This window comes from Apteryx mantelli, chromosome 3, assembly GCF_036417845.1.
Source record: "Apteryx mantelli isolate bAptMan1 chromosome 3, bAptMan1.hap1, whole genome shotgun sequence".
Lineage (NCBI taxonomy): Eukaryota > Metazoa > Chordata > Aves > Apterygiformes > Apterygidae > Apteryx > Apteryx mantelli.
In genome coordinates, this window is record NC_089980.1 from 57,579,767 (window position 1) to 57,601,568 (window position 21,802).

Genomic DNA, 21,802 nt, shown 5'->3' on the forward strand with positions numbered 1-21,802 from the left:
GTACTTAAAAGAGCTTTGGAAACCTACAATGCCATTTTTAGCTGTAACATGGAAGTTCTTTTGTATGTAACCATTATAAACCTGTTTCATAGTAAAATGATACTTCAGCAGAAGCAGAGAGGAAACCAGCCCTGTTCACTTCAAAAAGGTCAAACTATTTCCATTGTCTGAAGCATTTACCTAGATCCCATGGTATGAGCCCCTGTGCTCCTACATTAGGCATCGTGCCCTGAGATTATCCAGTTCCTCCAATTAGCAAACCAGTTAGCATTAGAACAATATCAATGTTGTTTCCACTGGAACTACTCTCCCATTATGATATAATATAATATCATGAGATGTACTGCATATGAATTTTTAAAGGCATTTCATTTCTTGAAATAGGAAGAACAGTGATATTCCCCTACTTAAAGCAGAAGAGACACCCAGTACATCTATCAGTGATAAAGATAACAAAGAGAGTGCCAGGATTTTGATCATGGGGACACTGATGCAACAGCTTGAGTCTGAGTAACAGACAAATTCCCTATTCCATTCCAGAAATCCTCTGTTGTGATGAACTATTGTCAAACAATAAAACTATGTTAAGAATGTAAGTGCCCAAAGGAAATAGACATTCCAGAGTGGCTTTGATGGTATAAACAGTAAGGACAATAAGAGGTAACTGAGGAAAGGTGGATATCTTGTTATGCTTATCTTCATGAGAAATGGGTATGTCATCACACAGGTCTCCATACACTTACTTGGAATAGACCTTGTTGGCTGATAATAATCCTATTTTTGCATTTAAGGCCTATGTACAAGAGGAGTAGAGTTTACAGGCAATCTTCCAAAGGTCTATCAACTGTGTAAAACTACAGATAGCACAGAACATCTGTACACAACATTAACACTCCATGCCTACAGCTTTATAAAACTATGGGTAGCACAGAACGTGTATACAACATTAATGCTCAGTGCCTAAAAAAATTACAGATGACAGTTACTCATACTGTTTTATCCCATGCCCCATTGTTCTTAGGCATTTGAGAAAAAACTGCAATGATTAAAATAAGACTTGAGAAGCTATGCTAAACATAGATTTTGTTTAGAGTTATCCTCATATTCCCCCCCCATATGAGAAGTATAAAAGACATTTTAATATTATTTGTGAATTATCCTGTAATAAAGCTTGGGAATCTGTTACTCAGTTTGGTCTACCACAGGTGTCCAATTTGTGTATCTACTAAAATGGTTCTCACAAATTTAAGTGTTTCAGCTTCTTCGGGGGGGGGGGAGGGGGAAGTCCATAAAAACACTATTTTAGTGATGCTCTGGGGCAGGTCAATAGAACCGCTACATGTATAGGTCACTTATCCTGCAACAGCAGGGGGCCACCCTCCACCTCCTACCCTGTCATGTTGCTTACGACAACAGATGGACTGTTGAAAAACTCAGAACATCCTAGTGTAGACAAGATCTAAAATATGCACTAAGAAGAGAGTACAGAGTGCTTGTGAAAAGGTGCATTTTATGGAAAAAAAAGAAATACTAGCTTTGCTTCTACTTCCTATGTTTTCAAGAGAGTAAAACAGACATAAAACATGTTTTATGATAAGTCATTTGGCAGTAAAATGCCTCTGATGTCAGAGCTTTGAATTATTCTTGGTAGCAAAGAAGGAAGTGGTTGATTAAAATAAAATAAGCTTTAAGAAAGAAAAAGGAAACATTACCCTTTATATTGATTGTTTTTTAATGGAAGCTGCTTTAGTTTGACCTTAGCTATTTATTGACTGTGTGAACTGTGAGGCAGCATAAACTGAAACATTACTGGCCAATCTTCTGTAGCTTACAAAGTGACTGGAGTTCTGCAGTTTCAGATGTCAGCAAGTAATTTCTCATATACTTTTGCATCACTTTTATTTTACAAGTATTATTATGATCAAGTGTTATTCCACATCACTGCACATCAAGATCTTTTAAATAAGCTCTTTTCTGACAGGAAAGATTTAACTTCTTTTCTTCTATCTTTTAACAAGGTCTATCTGAATCAAAAGAACACAAATTACATATGGAAAGAAAATATGCTGAAATTTATGGTGACTACAATGCACTTAATTCATACAGTCTCATTGGATAAAAAAAAATTTGTTCTTAATTTTACAGTGTAAATTTGGAAAGCTGATTTCATAACATCAACAAAATACCTTGAATATTTTTGTAGTTACCAAATAACTTCATAAGGTTAATCATGATTCTTTTTTAATGGAAAGGAAAAAAAACCCTTTCATTTAATTTTAAATGAAAACAGAGGTAGGGGAACTAGAGTGAGAGATTTGCCAGCAGAATATTGTTCTTTCTTTATTTCTTAGCAGTCCATTCAATTCAGCACAACTTCATAGCAATGAAACATCATTATCATCTGTTCAGTGATTATTTGATGGCTTATCTAGAATCAAGTTGTTGTCTGAAACTAACTTGTTTTCAGTGAGACTTAAACATGCTGTAAAGGGAAGAAAATTTTGGTAAAATTAGTTTTCTGTAAAACTTTATTGCAGTGCAATACTTTTTAAACACTTCCTCCCTCCCTCACCCAAAAAAGAGTTTAGATAGTGTAACTATTGCTCTACAGTTTTGCCTGGACTATATTATGTTAAAGCACATATCAGAGAACTCTCAAGGCTTCCTGCTGAGAACGCATGCTATATATTTTCATTTCAAATAGGAAGAAAATAACTGCGTTCAAAATTACAGTGTGGAAGTAACACTTCTTTCAGAAATTCCCACACAGATCAGCAAAACAGTCTTGCTAACTTCTCCCAGTACATAAACTTTCTTAGACAAAGCCCCAGTCATGACGGGGTTAAGGAATACAGGTTCAATGTTATATTCCTTCTTGTTGGAGAGACATTACAAATTTTTCCATAAGCCTTTCTTGATATTTAGCATAATGACAAGGGAGTAAAATAGACTTTTAAAAGCTAAAACCTTAAAAATAAACTCTTAATATTTCAAGAAACTTGCTTCTCCACCCGCCCCCAGCCCTTTTACTCCCAGCCTTATCTCTTTCTTCAGATTCCACAAAAATTCTGTATGGGATGACAACTGCAGGCTATCGTAAGTGTGATACCATCTCCCTAAATTCCCCTCTTTATGACACAGGGTCAAAAGACAAAAGCTTGGGGGTGGGCGGTAAGAAAACTTACTTTAAGAGATGACTTATTGAAATACTGAAAAAAACAGCTATCGGTGACACTGAGTGACCTAATGAACACATCAAAAGCTTAAAAGAGTCCCAATAAACTCACATTTGTAATTTGCCTTTAAATTTGCCTTTAAACATTTATCTGAACAGACAGATATGAAATAACATCATTAGGAAGTATGAATAATGTAAGTATGGTCCAGTGTTGGTAAGCACAGGGAATGCTAATTACAGGGTCACATTCATCTAGAAGATGATCGCTTTCTTTTACTATGGCCAATTTTGTTTTTACTTTTGCTTTTTAAACACTGATTACGTAACACCCCACCCAGTAATTCAGAAGCAGAATTTTGTATTTGACTAACCAAGTACTGGCACTTATGTAAATTAAGGTGTTCAAACAGCAGGGTGTGATTATCTGATCCAAACAGCTCATGCACTGGCATAGTAATGCTCTGTGAGCAGTGAAAAATTTGCCTCTGAATTTTATTATTGGCCTTGATTTAGCCTAAAGGTTCTGCTCAGCCAAACTGTATATCATTAAAACAGACTGCACGTTTCTGGAACTATGTTTTTACTTGGTGTCAGTGCATACTTTCCTTTTTTTTGCAGCATATTTACATTACAGAAACAGAAACTACAGAGTTGATTTCAAAAATCAAAGCTTACAAAGGAATAGCCAAAATTGTTAAGCTCCTGACTCTTAGAAAGCTCATATTAATTATACAAGAAACTATACATTTGACATATAATTAAATAAATGGCATTCTTTCTCCTTCCCAACTCATACTCATCATCTTTTTCTGCAAAATCCACAGATTTTTTTTTCCCAAAAATTCAGGACATTATCAAAAAAAAATCAAATTTTCTTGATAACCTAGAGAAACATTTTCCTCCAAACTGCATTTGCATATTCTTCAATAAACTAAAAGGTCAAAGACATTACAGTGCCAACATTATGTATGACACTTCAAGAACAGTATCTTTACTAGGACAATTTATAATGCAAGTGTTTGAGACAAAAATGCACTGTATATCTTTTGAAATTATAGGATTTTTTAAACAGTTTATGCAGAATATCAGCAATGAGGTCTTTAAGGATTTTCTACAGCTTCTGCTCAAACAGCTTTTCCACATTTTTTAAATAAATGCACTTGTGAATAAAAGAAAAAAAAATCAGGACAATCTGAAAAAGTACAAAAACATCATCCGTACAATAAGGTAAGGAATTTCTATTGGTGTGAATAAAATACAATCAGTAGGCTATTGTAAGGCAAAAGGCAATAAAATCAAAATAGTCAGAGACTGACTAACTATCAATTGCCATCCAATTAATTTTTACATTAAAAAAAACTAAACTCAAAGATATCTAGAACTTTGATAAATACTTATGTTTCTCTGCAAGTATACAGTTCAGTACTCAATGTTCCAGTTGCTTGAATTTCTTCCAGCTGATCTGTATGCAAATAAGTTTTGTGCATGTTCAAGGCAGTATTCCTCAATATGGGCACTCACATTACAGTGCATGTATAGTATAAGCAAAAATATTTCCACATATACATGCATGTATACTCTATTAGTCTGTAGGTCCATGTTACCATAATTTTGAAAAAAACAGTATATGCAAGTTTTAGTACCATCTTTAAAGTAAAAAATACTTTAATTACAACCTCTCTCTCACCTTATTCTTCTACTACTCTGAACAATGTTTAATAGACTTAAATTGAACTAAGCAAAAATTCCATAAAATCTATAGAATATTTTCAAAACCCGCAGTGGGGGGGGGGGGGGGGAGAGAGGAGGCAGCTTCTCTTCCCTAGAGGATAAATGCCTTTATGAAAATGCAGACTAAAATTTTGGTCAACAGTTTCAATTTTACAGAAAGCAAGCCAGTTGCATTTTTCCCTTTGCTACATAACTAGGTTAAAACAAAAAGCACAGGCAGCAATCCGGGCCAAAACAGGTGCAAACCTGCTAACTAATCATCTACAACCATAGTCAGAAAACTTAAAGGCTACTTGTATTTCAGCAGGTTTGACTACATGAAGCCTGCAGTGGCACCTATACGAATTTACATGTAAATTGCAGCAAACTGCTCTGCGAATGGCAGGGGGAGGGGGAAAATCAGCTAAAACTATGTTTTAAGGATGACATTCTGCTTAAAAGAAGGTTGCATGTTTTCAGACATGCATCAGTCTTATTTATGAATCTCCTTGTATTTTCTATCAAAATTTCAGGTTCTGAGGAAAAAAAACTGTGCCACAAAGTCCCACAAATTGTTCTTCCAGCATATAGCAGCATTCAAAAATTTACATTAACTAGGTTGTCCATATTTCAGTGGGAAGATTTAGTAATGCAAATTCATATTTACAAAACAAATAGAATATGTACATTTTCCCCTCCATTCCAATGATTTATTAGCTTTCCATAAGGAGACATGGTGTGTATTTGCATGCCATGTTTGCCTCTCACGATGCAGTTCTCATCTCTACTCCATCATTTCCCCTCTAATGAAAGTCTTTGGCTCTCCCATTTTTGCCTCACATGCCGAGGATGCTGTGTGCCCCTTCACTTCCTCTTTCCCCATTTTCATATACCGTGTATTTTTTCATTCCCAATTCATGCAACATTTCCCTTTTCATTCCATAGAAATATCATTCTCCTTCTGATTACAAGAAGGACAAGACAGCTAGATTGTGTTTACAACATGACCTCCCATCAGTCTGCAATGAGAACGTTCACAGACAGCAGTTATTCAGGCATAGCTATTCAGTATGTGAACAGGCCCATAAGGTAAATTAAGACGCAAGGCAAAGTTAGAATGAGGGGTATCATTAGACTAGAACATGCTAACAGTTGTCATCAAACAGTTATTTAATTTTCAAGTGATTACAGAGATGGTAAAAACTAGCAGCTTTGCTAACCACAAATCAGAAGCTCCACATGTCCACACTATCTTCTTTCTGGTTTCCACACAGATCCATAGGGTTCTGCTCACTGATGCCTAACACCATCCTGGAAAACTTAGAATTAATCAGATCTCATGTTTGAAAACATCTGTTACCAAAAGTCATCCGAGCGAGGCCCTGCAAGTTCAGCCTCCTATAATATCTTGAAATCAAAAGAAACATCTTACATCATACTCTTTCCCCAAGACCATTTCTTCCTCTTATATAAATATCCATTTCCTCATTTTTTCCATGGTCTACTACCCTGAGAAAAGCCCAGCTTTCCAACCTAGCATTTGAGTTCAGTTGACTTTACAAGCATGCCTCTCTTTTCAGCCGTCTTATCTAAAAACATTCACTTCAGGTTCTATTTCATTTTTCAGATTTACTACTAATTTTCCCTTTGAATATTTTGTCCTCTTTGATCTCACTACTGTTCTTCCACTGCCTCCTTCCTTTATCTCAATATTTTTTCCTTCTTATTAGTAACTTCCTAAAGTATCACTCATCAGTCCTTTCTATTTTAGCCAGGTCCATCTTTGTGGTATCCAAGACAGTCAGATGACACACTGTACATCACTAGCATCCATTGCAACAACTTCTGACCTTACTTTCCTCTATCCTTCTTTCCAGGAGATGAGGGAAGCTATCAGATTTTTTTTTTAATTGTGCTGTATGCTTATACATGTTGTTTCTTTTACTTTGAATAAGAAAGGTCTGAACCTATGCTCAACAATTAATACTTTGTATATGTTGGCTTACACTTTAGTCCATTCATCTCCTGTCAAAACCCAGGCAAAATGAACATGTCTGTCAGTGTGTCCTTAAAGTCAGCAAATGATCCATTTCAAACAACAGTCTAGAGAGAAATCCAGGGAACAGAGACCCTCAGAGAAAACTCTGTCAGCACTCTTTCAACTACAAGAACAGACAAGCCTAGTAAGAAAATAAGTACAAGTAAGATCTTATAAATTATAGTTATAAATTATAAATTGTTAGTATGGATAAACTAGAGGGAGATACTGACATGAAAAACAGAGAATGCATAGCGGCCCTGTGGTACCATATCCATACAAGTTTATTTCATTAGAAGTATCAAAACAAAATTCATATTTCAATTTTCAGCTACTATATTTAGAAGAAATATAGAAATACTTATTCTTTGATTTAAAAAAATATTTCAGGACTTCCAAAACTGAAGACATATTTGAAAATGGTTCAATTAATCTTTGAGTTTAAACAATGACATTATGTGAAAAGCTCACAGATGTATATTGAAGCCACAAAAAAGTTGGAACGAATGGAACACCTGTATGAAGAAAAAAATAACAACACCTGTATGAAGAGAAAAACTTAAATAACTATTCTGATTCAAACTACTGTATGAATACAAGAATTCATCTTGAAGATAAAATGTGAATCTATATTAGTTTGCCACATCTTCCTGGAAAACTGAGTTTCATAAAAGGAATAATGTGTTAACTGGATTTGCTTTTTGCTGCTAAGGCACTTCAAAATAGCTGTTAAAGACTAGACTTATTGTTCCAGTCAAGACAATTCTTCCACTGATTAAATGAATGTGGAGTGCTCTCTACTCTTAATAAAACTTTTACTGAAAGAAATAAAGGCCTATTAACCAATGATTCAATCAGCTCTGCCATTCTAATAAAAGACTTGGAAGTCCTAAGATATTTGAAACTAAGCCAAATATTATTCCCTACCAATCAGCGTGAGTTTGATAGAACAAATAGCATTAGTCATAGCAACAGGCAGCAGACAAGATTCCAATTTGTTAGTCTTTGCAGAAAATTTAAAAAGAAAAATCTAAAGTCGTGTTTTTCAGGTATGACAGTGACCCCTCCCCAATTGTCTTGTTCAAATCTCCTCCTCCCCATTTCAGATGAAGGTATCTCTCCTATTTGAAGAGACTCGCACAAAAGAACTTCAGTTTAGTACCAACCGCACATGAGAGGTGACCCTCCTGTACACAGGAACTACTCAGTGGGGAATTTTGGAGGGGAATAGTTCTTTCCTGCTGTGTTTTTGTCTAGGAATGTAATTTCTGTGTAAGTCTTTACAAGCAGCTAACATTAAAACTGCCACAAGTCCACCCATTGTTTCAGATATATTTGCCAACTCATCTGGAGGTAAAGCAAACTGTCCATCTAATTCCCTCCCGCCTACTTAAGAAAATAAGTTAGTTAACTTTTTTAAAATATATGGATAATTTAAGGTTGTCTTAAATTGTTACTAGAACTGACCTTCCAGTTAGGCAAGAGCAATTAAGAGTTACAAAAACTAGGTCAGCTTAATGCAACAATTCTTAGTTTTTGGTGTTCTAATAATGTACACCTTGAATGAGTATTTGTTGAACCTGTTTTAATTTTTAATAAATTTTAACAAACCTAAAATTTTTAAAAAGATATCAGTGATAATATTTGTAACTCATTTTTAAAAATTCCCATTATTAAACAAACTTGCATGTAAATTCAATGCATTTTACTGATATACGATTAATTGTCCTGACATTCCCAATGACTCAGCATCAGAATGAGACAGAATCCAATACACCATGCAAGCTGATATGCACACAAAGTTAGATAGAACTAGAATAGTAGCATATTGTGCTTAAGCTAAACAAGACAGGCATTATTTCCTTGAACTCTCTACAACCCCAGTGACAGTTGTGAAGTGACTGGGGAAAGAGCTCCCATTAACATAAAAATTCTGAGTCTACTGGAGAAAAGCAGCTTTATGGAAAAATGCAGAACCGAAGAAAGATTATCCAGTGCAGCTACAGAGTACAACACAGTGAAAACTTCCTGAAAGACAGGCTGAAAGACAGATCGAGTAGAGAGACAAGGAAGGAGATGACAGAAGAGAAGTCTGGGCAATGGACATGTATGCAGTACTTTTCCAGAAACAAATGCTTTCAGAGAAAGAATGAATACCACCAGAGAGACCATGTATGTGATTAACCGAAAGATTTTTTTAACATGAATCAGTATCAAAAACAGATGTCTTCTGATTCAATTAATAAGCAGATTTCAAAACCATTGAATAAAGGCAGCAGCATGTACATTATGGAATCAGTAAATTAAGAGAGAACGATACACTGCAAAGATCTATCCATAGACTCCATGCAGACACATCTATCCTGCTCTTGTCAGGGCACTGCTTGGAAGGGAGTGCAGGAGCCAATAGTGCTCAAACAAAAGCAACCCCTCACCTCCAATCCATTGTAATGATAGCTTTCAGAGCATGGGATACCCAATAAGGCCTTCTTCCATGCTGTGAAACAAGGCAATTTTACAACATTCTGTAATTTAAAGATAAATAAAGAAACATCTGTTTACTTTGTGCTTAGCTCTACTTCTGCAAACTAGACAAGAAAACACAAGTAAAAAAAACTATTTTAGTAAAATCTTCACTGATCAGTATACCCAACACAGTTGGCTGTTGCTGGGAGAAATACTTAAGGGAAACCTACTCTGTAACAAGAACGGAGCATGAAGATAGTAACACTTGAATCAAAATCATGGAGGTTGCTGGCTGCATGCAAATCAACATAGTTATCAGTGGCTGAAAGGAGACAGTAAGTATATTCTGACACTTAGAAATTAGTAAGAGCAAAACTCTGTCAGTTAAAAAAGTATGTTCTACTTTAACAGTCCAGAGCAACGGAGTATGGAGAAGGGGGGAAAAAGTGGGAGAAAGAGGAAAAAGAGGAACAAGAAAGTAAATTAACCATAAAGAACTGCAAAAGAAAATATCTTTAATAAGATTAGAGAGTTAAATTAAGCACTACCAATTCATTCCAAACAAAAATTATGATTTCCTTACCATTGCTTCTTTCTACCTCTATGCCTACACAACACACAGTGCCCAAATCCATCTTGTGGTCCTTCCATCCAGGGACCAAGCAAGACATGATTGCTTGATCACTCAGGTGGGGAACTACATGAACACATATGCCTAAATGTATACACCAGATACATATGTACGTACCAGTATGGCCAGGCAGTTTGCATGTTCCAGCTGTGCCACTTGGCCAAAGATCACCTCTTTAGCAGCTTCATGGATCAAGCACACATTGCCTTTTAGCTTTACTGGAGCAAAGGGAAAAGAAGCTCTTAGACAATTATCTCAAGGAAGGGACAAGAGACAGGAGGGAGGATTGCAAAAGTGGGAAAAAGCAGAGAGTAGAGGGAAATACACCGCCCTATCACCTATCCTTCATCACAATCCATTAAGTTTGTGGCCAACACTGGAGCTGGTATGAGGGACTGATTTCTCTGCCAAAAGAATTAAGAAAAAACCCTTTCTATTTAGTTAAGATTTATTTATATTTCACTCAGCACCAACATAGATTAAAAAAAACCAACAACAACAAAAACTAATTTTAAATCAACCAGATGAGGAAAACTTTAATGCTACATCATCCATTTTGGTTGGATATTCACAAAGAAGAGAGATAAGAGAAGATATTATGAAATAAAAGATTTTATTGGATGAAACTCCCCCTTCATCCCAAAACTCCAAGACACCACAATCTCCTGATAATGCTCTACACACAAAGGTTTAAATCTTGTGCGACCCTAACAAAACACATTCTGTCTCACCAGAATATTCACTGGAATTTGTTTCTACAAGATCTTCCTAAAATAGTTACCTTTGTTCACTCTCATATTACAACTAATACCTACGTTTAAATCTCCTTGAACTAAAAGGAAGATTTTAAATTTACTGCATGATGGCTTTAAACATAAGAAATTAACAGACTATTTCTCTGCAGAAAGTTATTAAATATACTCTGTATCAGAGAAGCATCAAAATATGCATCGTTTTTAATTTTTGCTTCAGAAATATAACCATGGGTATAACTTCTATAGACTTTATATTTTCTGTAGACTCGCAGCTGTTACACTGGCAAGTGTCACAATGTTCCTCTATGTCATGAGTGTGTCTGGTTTAAAAATTGTACCTTAGCACAATTTTATCAAACCAAGAAGGCTGAAGTTTCCAACAATGAAGTAATTACTTCAGTGTGTAATTCCAGAAGCCACGTACACGATACCTCATAGTAAACCACATTTAAAAAACACAATGAAGACTACTTCACTGAATGAACACTATTTTACTTTCCTTTGTGAGCTTAGTAACAAAAAGAAAAACAAGGGCAATAGGAAAATAAGCAGGAAAGTTCAAGAGCAAAACCATCTTCAAATTTCATAAAACACATTTCTCAATTACAATATAAACTCAGTTTGTAGTCTGTCAATTTTTATATTTTCATAGTTACAGCAGACTTCTTTAAAGAAACACTCTGCTAACAAAAAAGAGAAAGCTTAAACTGAAAATAGCTTTCCTTTTAACTACATTACTTCAGTATCTTGATATCGAGCATCAGTCCCAACAACTTACTATACTGGTAATAATCCTATGAAGGAAAAAGTTTCCTTTTTACCTCTTCCAATAAAAGCAAATTTTAGTCATTTAAATTCTATCAGGATTGCATACTCTAACCTGCTCCTTCAAGAAAAACAAGTATATCAAACAATTATTTCTATTGCATAGTTTAAGAACACTGTTTCAAGGTCAAACTATACCAAATGCGAAATAAGAGAGACCCAACATTACCTTGCTAAACCTAAAGTAACATAAATGCTGGCTGCCCTGGAGACTGAACTAGCTGAAATGCATACAGCTGTCATATAATCCACACTCTTCCTCCTCCTCAAACAAAGCTACCAACTGCCAAATGTAATCTAATAATTAGCATATGTAAAGCAAAAGGGATAGACTATGACATCAGTTTATCTCCTTCTTAGAAAATAGTTTTGAATTAAGCCTACAGCCTACTCCGACCTTCAAAATTCTAAACAAATCCTACCAAAGAGAAAGAAACAGCAAAGACCACAGCAATCCATTTACAAGTGTATTCTAAATTTTAAAATTAGCAGGAAAATATTTCTAAACATTCTCTTCTAAAAAAAAAAAAAACCCTCTTTCAGGCAAAGATGAAAAGAAAAAAAAAATCAGTCAAAAGTCAAAATCATATACTTTGCATCTGACTTCTAAACATGATACAAAATAGGAAGATTTAATATCACTAAGTCAGAGAAATTAAGTATTGCGAATGGTGCTTTGGAGCCAACTGAAAAACAAAGACAAGCCAGAGCAGAAATAGACGGTCTAACTAAGCTGTCAGTCCCCCAAACATAATTAGCTGTTATCATCATTAACAATAATGAAGATCACTTTTGCAAAATCTCCAAAAGACAAATGACAAAAGGGAAGAAACGGCTAAAGTCCTTCTTCCTTCTGAGACTGTTAGTATCTAGGCTTAACAGAAAGTACATGAAATGGAAGCGTGTGTTCTTAACCCTCTCATTTGGAAATAAGCACTTCAAAAAATATTTACAAACTTAGTTTATATTTTGGAGAAAACTTTGCTGCTGCACTGGTCTTCGATCAGCGTTTGCTGGCATGCACCCCTGCCCTTCCTGCAGCTGTCCAGGGTAGGTGATTTCACTAGTCTTAAAGATGAGAAAAAAAATTCAAGAAATTTCAAGAAAAAAGTCTTCCTGCTTATTTTCTGTAAGCATGTTCCCTCACCATTCATATTACCTTCCTCCATTAGCAATAAGATCAAACAGGGGAACTGTGTACAGGCTGAAACAAGCTGCAGTGAAGGATCTGGGGAAATTTCACATCCCACCCCAAATGCACCACGGAGTACACAGGCCATTCATAAGAAGGAATTTGATGAAGCAGCAGATCAGGTTACTAGGCTAAATGGCAACCGTGAAAAGACAAAACAGGGAAAAAATACAAAAAAGCTAACAGGTATGAAATATTACATATTATTAAGAGCAAAACAATAACTTATTAGAGGACTAACAAGGATAGACTGAGTACTTTGAGACTGCTATTTTTGAAGCTAGATACTTCTCCCTTCCCCCCCCATGCCGCCTTTGCAAATAGACAAGACTCAGAGTGTGCCGGGTTAATAACCAGACCAGGTCAGCCTCCAGCAGATTATTTTAAGCTGTCTGCATTTTTTAGATAGGGAGAGGATGTGACAGGCTACCCAAGAAAAGACCAAATATAACAAAAGGTCATCTGTATCATATTATCGATATTTTAAGACAAAAATTTACTGAAAACAAGTATTTAGACATATCATAGACAGGGTAAAAGCATTACAGTTTAACCACTTTCACTAGATTAGTACACTCTGACAGTTACTTCAGTCAATATTTTCACCCTGAATAATGCCTCCAAAACCTCATTAAATTTTTCCTAATCAAAAAGTAATGAGCTGAGCCTGAAAAATATACCTGATGTCTACTGCCCTGCTAAGCTCACTAACCAAGGAAAGAATGACCTAAGCATCATGCTTACAACTTGATTAAGAAAGAACCACAAGTGGCTTTGACTTAATCATTTTAATTCATGCAATTTGTCCATCTGTTTTAGGTTCTTTGCTGCTTGGAAACTACATACCAATTTCTTACCTTTCCCTATAAAATTTCTCTCCCTGAATCATTTTCAAGTTCTTGTATTTTCTCAATTTTTTCCTCACCTTTCCAATCCTGTCACATGTTCTGTTTCTCTCATTTTCCATGAGAAGTCTCTCCTTCCCAGCTGCATAGCTCTTTTTTCTAACATACCCACTCGTCCTGCACAGTTCTGGTACCAAACAGAATCGAGCTCTTAGGATATGGTTTTGACCTATTCTTCAGTTTGTCTTCAAAAGTATTTCCAGTAATTCTTAATTATCTCAAATATTTGATTAGAGATCTTTTTCTGCATGAGCCAGAAAAAGGACTTCAGCTAAGATAATTCATTGTAAACCTTTGCTTTGCATGAAAGAACAATACACAACTCTCATTTTACTGAAATAAGATTACATTAAGTAACAGATCAAGATGGTGTGTATCCATTTTTCTTCTTTTCTGAGCTATCTTCCAATTATTTTTATTGGGTTACTTGCATATTTGTTGTTTCTTCTCAGATCTTCTTAGTACACACCAGGGGTTCGTATGCCTCTTCCTCAATGGCAAAACACATACTGCATTTGTTGAGGCCTAGGAAAAGGCAGCTTTAGACTAATTGCTCCCAACTTGGGAAAATAGTCCCCTTTTTCTCTTCCTCCCTTCCCTTCTACAATCCACCATTCCACAGCTCTTGATCCTTGATAGTCTTTTCTTATACCCAACACTCCCTCTTTTTCCCATGCTCCCTCCAAAATGACCAGCACAAAACACAAAAAAGCACTCCTGTTTTATTAACCTGCATGGTACTCCATCTGACTTTTAATTTCAGTGAACCTCACTAGTAAGGTATGCCTTAACAGGTGCTTAACTAGTGCTAATTACTGCTATTTCATTATTATTTGGAGTAACATGGCATTTTAATAAAGAGAGAGTACTACTACTCTCCAAGCTTCAGTGAGCTGAACAGACAGATCCAGCTTGAGATTGGAAGCAGTACACTCACGGTTCATGACACTACATCCAGCCTAATAAATGTTCCCAGAACCAGAGACTTTGTGGAGCACAGTGCTGAGCAATCTAATACACCTGAGCTAGTCTAAGCTAGTCTCTGGCTCAGTGGCTTTAGGAACCAAAATGGCCCTGTGCCTGATCTAGTAAGTCCTGTCCAATTTATAACAGCCAGAATGGAACCATGGAACCAGATTGGAAAGACCAGCTCTGCAGCACAAGTTGCCTGAAAACTGAATATTCTACTCACAAATAACAGAGCTGACTCTAGATGTGTGGTTCCTAGGAAGAGCGGTTAAAAAAAAAATTCCACTTTGACGCTCCACGTCTTTTCCACTCCATTTCCACGGTTTCAATATATTATCTCTATTCCAGTTATTCATTGCAGAGCTCATTTATCTCTTCCTTAATTTCTCCCAGCAGTTTCATCTACGTCTTTGCCTGTATTTATCATATGTTACTACAAATACAAAGGAAACATTTAAGACTTTAATGTGTTTGTGACTTTCTGTAAAATAGAAGAGTCAGTGTCTGCTTATGTAGGAAATAAAGCACGCCACACATGAAGTAAATGTAGTGCCTTTGTTCCTCTATTAGGAAAATTATTCCCATTTCATGTATGATTATTTAATGCCCTTGTAAAAAGCATATTTCCAATCTATACCAGTCCTCAAAGAACATTTTTTAACCATTCTTAAATTTTTTTTTGTATTAAACAGCAGAATCAGGACTTTACACTTAGGTTACTCCCTAATGAGCATGGCTTATTGACCTTTATTATTAACTCTATCTCCACAGTGACAAGACCTGCGACCCTAGAAACAGTTCTTACCCTCATTCACTCATGACTAGAGCACAATTAATTCTAGTCCTATTTAAAGGACTTTGTCTAGAACACCTCTCTGTTTCTAACTCATTTAAATTCCACAGAAGGGTACTTACAAACTAGCTGCTACAGATATTTCAATAGACAAGCATGTATATTTCAATATACATGTTAACAATACTCCTTAAACCACTTTGTTTAATGAAATAAAAACCGTATGATTAGAAACCAAAGTTAGCTTCTTTGACCAAGTTTTTTCCAAACAGCAATCAACGTAAAAATCTCCCTAGATATTTTGGGAGTTCTCAGTCCTTGTACCACCAACCTTTTCCTGCTAGTTCCTTCCCTGTTACATGATATTTTGCAGTTATTAATTTCTCTTGTGCTCACAGAAATACACTGTTGCCAAACCCATCAATACCAACTCACAGCTCGTAGATCAGTGGGAATATCCCTGGGCCACAAGGCTTTACAGCATGAAATAACTTAGCTCCCTCCCTCCCGCCATTCTCTTGAATCACACAAGGCTGCTACAATGACCCACTTCAAAAATTTAATCCATCCTACGACGGACTGTTGGTTCCCACTTTTGTCTATGTTCCAAGGATTGTTTTTAAGATATGATTAATCATCAATAAGATGATTAAGATATGATAAGAAGCAGAGCATTAACAGTATTTTGTAGTATGTGATCTAATAACTTTTCAACAAAATGTTGAATCACTTGTCCATGACCTTTCCACTCAGGTCATAGGTGAAAGAACTATTATGACTGTGTACAACCCCAAAAATGAAGGACAAACACACCACGCTTTGAAAAATAAAGTGGCTTGATATTTTATTCGTACCTGACAAATTATATCTTAGTTCTTCTTGGAGAGGAAATAAAGGGTAATAATTTGGAGACTGAACAGGGCTATTTGAGACAAATGCACAGCTTGTTTTCCATGAACAGTTGTATCACATAATACTTTACATACATTATTGGATCAAATTTACTGCTATAAACATTCTTGCTTTGCATTAGTTTCTGAAAAGTATGGTATGTTTATATATAAACTACATTATTTTTCTAGCTGTATACCCTAACTCTCAACACCATATACAAACAGTAAATAGTTTAAGTCTTCATGAATTCACATAAATACATAAGCCTTTAGAGGCAGGTTCCTTCAAAAGGTCACAAATACATGACCACAATACCAAACTTACCACCCCAACTACAAAAGTTTCAAGATGGAATAAGTTCTCCCAAATATGTGTGCTCCTATAGCAAAGTATCAGAAATACCAGTTGAATAGTGGTTCTCTCTCAGTGGTGAAAGGTGAAAAGAGGCAGACTTGTTTTCTTTTTCCAAAGGAAGTTTGTCACTGGCAGCAAAAAAACCAGCAGACATTGCATTTAGTCACATTGCTGATTCTATATTAAGTTAAAATGTTTGGACACATACTTCTCATCAAAAGGTCACCTAAGAAGTAGATAACATAGTCAAGTAAGAATAAGTTTATCACTTAAATCTGACACATACATACTTGGATGTACGGTCTCTAATTTTATTAGCTACTCCTTATGTCTACAGAGCATGATGCAGGCTTGGGGAGAGTTACCAGAGCTATACAACCTAATGTAAGTACTTGAGATTCCTTTTTAACTAGTTTGAATTATAATAGGAATACGAATAATTCTCAAATATTTAATCTTGTTATGACCATTTTTAAAATACTTCTCAACGCAAACAAACTTTAAATATTTATGACTTTTTAGTCTTTTTATTCTTTAATAAATGGTTAGCACTACTTAACTTTATTCTTCTGCAATACCACTATTGATTTTCTACAATAAGAAAAATAGCTGCCTTCAACAATTTGCTCCTACCTCTTTATGACAGAAAAAGACTGAGTAAGTCCTTATGTTCTACAATATACTCCAGGTTTACATATTTCAAAATCAGAATTACCAAAACATTTAATAATGTAATTACAATAATGTAATTGTAAGTAATACCTGGAGAAATATTTTGACATAAACATTTTAGCAGAACACATGGAACAACAAACAAACCAATGTGTATTAGCTCAGGGATGAGCAAACCAGAAGTTTCTTCTCCCAGCTGTAAACAGCAATGTCCCTTGTGTTACATATCTTGCAAGTTATGAAAGAAAAACAATGCACTTTATTAATATACCTGCACATGTAGCATTAGACATCTGTTCTGTATTCTGTTCTCTTTGCAGCAATACTTTATCACAGCTCCTATTACTCTAAACCACAAAGAGAGAACAAAAAGGAGGAACACTTGAACTATATTTTTTCAGCTTCTTCTGATTTTCCCTAAGTAGCTACTATGTCTTTGCTAATTATACAGCCAAAAGGTAAAGCGAGTGCAATGCTAGCAACAGTCATCACACAATACTAGTGCAGCTTTACCAGCTTAAGTTCTCATTTCCTACATAATTAGCACTATTCAAATGCAGATATTTTTGACAACCTATAATACAAAATACATTACAATATTGTCCTCTGTTCCCAAGCAAAAGCATAGCTCCATTCAGCCAAAGCATCAGATCAGTATTTATATATATAAATAAAAACACTCTGCATATATGAAAAGTAGTAGCTAAGATTTTCAGAGGTATATTCTACACTGCCATTAATATAGCAGAGCTTTATCATGCCCAGTAATACAAGAGTTTGGTGATCTCATTTCATATTACAGAATTGACCATTTATGGAGAATGGAGTCTTAGATGAGATGGGGAAAGAAACTATTAAGTTGATGTGAGCAGAGGAAGCCGTTTAAAACTGGGAAAGCTATAACATATAGCTATTAAGCATCCACCTAGGGTAACTCTGTAGAACACGAAGGACAGAGGGGCTCAGGTGGCTGGACTGAAAGTTCAATTTTGTTTCTTGTATCAAGGCCCAAGCCAACCACGGTAAGCCACTGGCAAGGGAGGTCAATTTTTCAGATTCCCTTAAATCTATGGTTCTTTGAAAAGACTGGCAAACATGTACAGAATTCAAAAGCAGATATCCTCATAGAAATCTCTGAATGCATAATAAAAGTTTTACACCCCCCCCCAAAAAAAAAGATTCTTTTTTCAGAATTTTTTTTTTCCTGGAAACAACATTTGGTCAGAAATGAAAGTTACGATACAGATATGAAACTACCATACTGGAAAAAAGCACAAATTGCAATTGCAAAGTAGAAGTTATCTTCAAGCCTCATTTGGAACACCTGGGATATTCTGCAAGGACAGTCCTGTCCTGTATCTTCAACATGGAGAAGTACCTTATAAGCAGCTGCTGTTAGAAATTCTGTCTTTGCTCTGCTCTGTCTCCCATGTTTGGCTGGCCTCACTAGTCAGATATCTCAACTATGATGCAAACATACATTATGGGAACTGCATGACAATAACTGGCTCAGTCAGAAAGAAAACTTTTGCTTCATACCAGCCTTAGCCAGAAAAGCCGGCCAGCAGCATGGACATAAGATACTCTAAAATAATCTCTCTCTCTCTTTTTTTTTTTTTTAAACAAGGTTAGTCTGCCTACCAGGCAAATCACTCCACATTGAAATGTTTTTAATTTTTTTTCATGCCGCAAAATAGGAATATATTAGAAAAAATATTGGATTATGCAGAATAAGTTTTTGCCAGAAAATGGAAGTTTCTAATTAGGTTCAGTAATAATCTTTTCCACTGTTCTTGTGTAACAAAACATACAGTAGTGGAATATACATTTACTGGAGAAGTACAGTGCTTGAAAAAACTATAACTGAAGAGACTAGAATGACTACAATAAGAATATCAAGTGTAATTTAGTTTATTTGTAATTTATTTGATATAATTTCTTTATAAATTTACTCTTACACGACCCAACATTTCAATTATAACATATCACCAAAAAAGCTAAAATAGACCAATTTCTCAAAATTTTTATTAATGTTTACTAATTTTGCATATATTACTGCTTTTAACTTAATTTGCTGCACACAGTTTGTAAAAGACCATGAAAGTTTTATCTATCTGGACCACAAGCAACTAAGCACATTTCCAAGGCTGTTATTCAAGTCTCACACAATTATATAAAATGTAGTACCAATATGATAATATTCCATTCTTCAAATGAGAGTAGTCATACAACACCTGACTGCGGCCAGATTATTAGATATATTAACTTAAAATCAGAATAACTAAAAAAAAAAAAATTTATATGGCAGATTTCTCTCTAGATTATACTATTCTTGATGAACATGTGGAATGAAAAATAAAAGGGATGAATTTGATAAAGTTATCCAAGTTTGTATTAATACATTTCCCAAATGTTTGCATATTATTGAAAGTAAACAGTTTCTCCATAAATTGACATAAAGCAGTCAGTTATTCAGAAATAAACACACATATACACATGGACAGGCAGGTGTTCACCCCCAACAAATTACTAATTTGTTCACTGTGCTGCAGGGAGTGCGTCATCATTAGACAACAGTCAGATTCTCTGTTCAGACAATGTGAAACACTTCTAAACTTGAGCCATATCATAGAACCATAAAGCAATTCATTCAGACTAGATCAAGTAGTTTAGAGTTAAGAGTTATAGGAGGACAACTGCACCTCTTAATTCCTATTACAGAAAATATCAAGGTGTCATCATTTTTGGCAACTGCACTCTCACGATTTTCTACAGAGTAATTAGCCCTGACAAAGAACACTCAGCATATCAAGCTAGTGTCCATTTCTGGTCATATCAGCTCTTTTCCAGAGAAAGACCAAGCTAAGATTTATAAATCACCAAAATTACAAAATTTTTTTTACTTTATCCAACACACTAGGAAATGCAATCATCCTGTATAACAACAGCTATATAACAAGAGTTGCTTCCATGTGATTGAACCATACTCTCAAGTTTCAGTGAAAGGTAATCTCCCAAATAACAGATTTCAAAAAAGACTGAACTTCACTTGTACACTTAACTACATAAATGACTCTCTTCAGGGTTTCCAGAAGAATCTTAACAAACCCAGCAAAACATCAGCTGCCAGTTTAAAAGGTGGGGTAATAATACAAATACTCTAAAAATATAGTTGCCACAGGTTAAAAATTATTCTTACCTTTGGTTAGAAGGATTTCAAAGGATGCCAACTTGACTCACTTTTTTCCAATATCAGTAAAATGGAGATACCTGCAAGCCAAATGAGAAAGATTCAGATTTTTTTTTTAGGCGAACATGCCCACTTACGGTATTTAAGTGGTAATCAAAACAATCTTAAATGATCACTTTTGTAAATTGAGAATCTACTAACATATATGGCAATAAAACACCAAAAAAATACACAAAGGCTATAAAACTCAGCACAGTATAGCAGGTATCACATTCATGTGTTGCAAGAGAGATTTTAAAGCAGTTGTCTATGCCTGTTCCTGGCAATTACTGGGAAAGGCTTGGCTGGGAGGAGATGTGATGAACCAGAAGCAGCCGAACCATCAGACTGTTTCATCATGGCCCTGCTTCAAAGGTCCACAGCTGTTCCTAGAACCATATTTTTTAAAAAGCAAGCAGATTTATAATATTTTCAATTGCAAATCTGAGAAAAATTCATGAAGTTCCATAAAATATTTTGAGGAAAGACAGTAGCCTGTTCATCCAAGAAGTATAGAAAACACTATTAAAATTTGTGTCACTTCTTCCAGCCAACGTGTCTAACAGTTGAAACTTTACATTCCACTGACAAAAAGAAATTTGTTGAAATATTAACAAAGATGCCTAAACTGCAGAAGACTCAAACACACACACAGGAAAAGATTATTACTGCTGGATGAAGTAAAATAAAATATTAAAAGGATATATAAAGTAAAAATATTTTAGATGGATCTGTCTGATCAACATACAGAGCTATAGAACATAAAACTATAAGTCCCAGTAAGGTGACCTGGCTTTCTATCCTATATCTGTGTTAACACAGTTTCAGAATAGAGTTAATTTTAGTTAATTTTAGCATGACCTCAGATATTACAATTTAGCCTGAAAATACAGTGTTATATTCTTATTGAAAGAAAAGAAAGAACACAGCAGGAACAGATGTTATTTCCTGTACTAAATCACCACTGTAAGAATAAAAATAATTCTAATAAATATTTGACAGAATAGTGTATACAATAAAAAAAAAAGAGTAAAAAGCCTCAAAATCCTAATTCAACTGCAAATCTAGGTATTATAGACAGCTGTAACAGACAAAAATAAGCATAGAGATGGAATGCAGAGCAGTTGATTATCTTAGTTCTAGTACTAGCCAAAACTAGGCCATTTAGGCTTAGTTTTGCCAGTATGCCTA

General features: G+C 35.2%; 1 protein-coding gene across 5 annotated transcripts in view; it reads right to left on the minus strand.

Annotated features, from left to right (window-relative positions):
* SIPA1L2 (signal induced proliferation associated 1 like 2) overlaps positions 1-21,802 on the minus strand; it is a 182,978-nt gene that overhangs the window by 122,928 nt on the left and 38,248 nt on the right. For all 5 annotated transcript variants that reach the window (XM_067293459.1, XM_067293458.1, XM_067293455.1 and 2 more), the window contains one exon: positions 20,582-20,652. The gene's annotated coding sequence lies outside the window, so the exon portion shown is untranslated. The remainder of the gene's footprint in view (positions 1-20,581; positions 20,653-21,802) is intronic.